Genomic DNA, 3,248 nt, shown 5'->3' on the forward strand with positions numbered 1-3,248 from the left:
TATGATTTGTCCTTTATTATCTACTTCCTGGTTTAGCTGTTTGGTTTTGTTCTTTAATGGAGATGATGAGAGCATCCAGCCTCACGTTTTCTAAACTCGTAAGCTTTGGAAGTTTTTGATTCTTCCTGGTGGTGGAAGTTTCTTGGGCAAAAGCTAAATCTGCGTAGATAAGAGGTTTTTCATAACAATTTCAAATTACAAGAAGAAAATGGAGTATTACCAGACTAAGTGGTTCGATCATAGAAAAAGAGCTACGATACTGCATAAGATTAAAAAACATGGAAAAAATTTTAAATGATAAAAAATATGGAAATGCCTTGAACTCTTTAGTAATGAGACAGTGTGAGGTAGTCTCAGGTCACACGTTTAATTCTGCTTATGAGCTTTGTTTGCTTTCTTGCCCTTTGTCCCCCAACCCATCCCTCACTTCCAGCCTCAGTCCCTAACCCAGCCATCCACCTTGGATTGCATGTTTTTGTTCAGAGGTCAGTTGGGTAGATGACCCAGGACCTAGCTATTAATAACAATTACAGGGAAGGGGGGAAAAGAGGACAAGAAAAACTGCCCTTGTTGAAGGCAGCATCTCTAACACAGGGAGACAATATGAGCTTCTCCAGGGACTTGAAAGATGTAAGCATGGAATAGCATGGAACCAAGAGTGGCCTGGGTCCCCATAAATCTAGTTGGTTCAAAGTCTTTAGCTAAAACTCTCACACATGAGTTCCATAAACATCCAAAGATATTCCATGTAGGACTTCAAAACTCAGCTTTCTGTACAGCTGAGTCACTTCATATGAAAACTGCATCCTTGTGGCTTTTTAAAAAATGGCTTTAGCAATCTTTGGGGTATAGTTCCTTGGAAATAATTCTCAGAAGCACCAACCAAGGGGAAAACCAGAGGGGCTGGCATGAATGAACAAATGAAAGAGCATTGACATAATAGGATAGCCTTAGAAAAAAGATTTAAAAAGAATTACCAAAAATGTAACTCATTCTTGTCAGTAAGCAGTAAAGGAAATAAAAGTACTTTCCTAATCCTTGGTGTTGAGTAACTTCTAGGCTTAATATCTAAATCAGGCTTGTGAGAAACTTGTTTCTCAACATCGACTAGCACAGAAAAAAAAAGAAAGAAAGGAAGAAAGAAAGAAAGAAAAAGAAAAAACAGCTAAGGTTCTGCTGACCTTGGCAGTATTTTATAGATTGTACAGTAATATTTCCCTCTAGTGAATTGTTCTTTTCCAGCGGCTTTAATTTGTTAAACCAAAAAGAAAAAAACTTTGTCTTCAGCCCTGGGCATGTATGCCTTCCTATTCTCCTCTGACTTCTTGCTTCAGCAAACATTTATTCTAAGCATTCTGTGAACATTCTTTTCTATTGATTAATGATCATGATTAATGCCTCTTTAAATACTAAAAGGTGATTTTCAAACTTTGAGTAAGACTTTAATTGTGTCTCTCTCACTTCTATTAATCTTTTCTAGGAATAGTTGCTTGGAAGATTCTGGTCTTTTAGAAAATGTGCCTCAAATGCAAATTTAGAAATAACCCAGGGAAGTATTTTTTATTAAAAGGAATTAAAAAAAAAAAAGCCTCATTTCCTTAAGACTCCTGAAACTCTGAGAGCTTCACATTCTCTTTTGGATGGATTATTTTGACATTAGTATTCTGTTTTAAATCTGCCAGTTTTTATTGATGTCATTCTTTCATTGACCACACATTTTTGAGTACCAACTATGTGCCTGGCACTTTCCTAGACTTGGAACAGAATCACTGCTAGAAAAATCTTTGTCCCGGAGAGTTTACAATCTAGTAGAGGGAGACAGTCACCATGCAAGATGTCTGGGTGTGATTGCTATGGACATTAACTGAGCCATAGATGCCGGGTCAGTGGTAAACATTCCAACATGCAGCCAGGTACACCAAGGCAATAGCCACATGTGTTCCACCACATTTCTAAAGATGGTGCAAAAGGAATTTTCAAGAGTGTCCTAACAGCTGGTGTCCGTGTATGGGAATCGTATAAGAGCAATGTGAATGACGGTTGCCAGTCATCATTCTAGTGTTTATACAATACCTCAGATTTCTGTGGCTGCTTAGATGTCCGTTGGGGGAAAACATCTTTCCCATACTGAACATGAACTATCCTTAATCTGCTTGTTATAAAATGTGTGGAAATTTGTACTTTCCTTCTGTAAAGTCTTCATTTGTTAAACATACTGGAAAAGTGAAAAGGAAATAAAGTTTGAAATAAATGAAATAAAAGTCATAAATGAAATAAAATGAAGTGACCTTTCAAGGGATTACAGAATTAACTTGGGGAATTTATAATAGCACTCTGGGTGAAGATGAAGAACCCATTATTCACCTAATGTTGAAAATATGTGTTTGGTGGGAGTTTAAAAAATCTTTTTAACAGTATTGACTAACAGTGAATTCTAAAACTCTTTGTCTCTGACCCCCTTGGGAACACAGGAAACAAATTCCAATGAACCCAAAAATGAAAACTCAGGATTGGCAAAGCCAATTCACTATTTGGGATTTTTTTTTTTTTTTCAGATTTTCTTTTGAAGGGAATCATTAATGCCTTTCTTCCATGAATAGTGAAATACTGACAGTGGGCCTTTATTTTAAAACAAATTTTTAAAAGGAATTCCACAGTGGAAATGAAAACTAGGTCAGTGTATGGTCAACCCTGTCAAAGTAATAGTTACCGCTGAAATTGTACATATTCTAAATGGTTTATATAATTACTCATTCCCCATCACAAATATATTCAATAAGTTAAGTACCATAAAGTTCCTCTTTTTCGGATAAGGAACCAGATATTTTCTTCAGGATCACATGGAAAACCCAAGATTAGAACTCAGGGAGGGCAGTCTGGCCCTGCAGTTCCACGTTATTCACCATACTATCTTGCCATAGACAAAAATTTCATGTGTATAGTGTGTGTCCCAAGTGCATGAAAACTGAACATCATGGCCATGCATCTGCTTGCTGAGCTACAGTGTGAATACATCCACCCTGATCTCCCCAGGTCTGTACCCATACTAGTCTTTTCCATAATCCTAGTTACTTCCCAACTCTCCTCACACTCTTGTTCCCTCTTTCACTTCTGCCTTTATTTCTATGCATGTTTTCCCTGCTTCTTGGGTGGTGACAGCATTTCCAGGAGACAATGAAAGGACCTGTCTGAGTCTGCTGAGGTTGTCATAACAAAATACCACAGATTGGGTGGCTTAAGTATATTTA

Source organism: Prionailurus viverrinus, chromosome C1 (genome assembly GCF_022837055.1).
Source record: "Prionailurus viverrinus isolate Anna chromosome C1, UM_Priviv_1.0, whole genome shotgun sequence".
Classification (NCBI taxonomy): domain Eukaryota; kingdom Metazoa; phylum Chordata; class Mammalia; order Carnivora; family Felidae; genus Prionailurus; species Prionailurus viverrinus.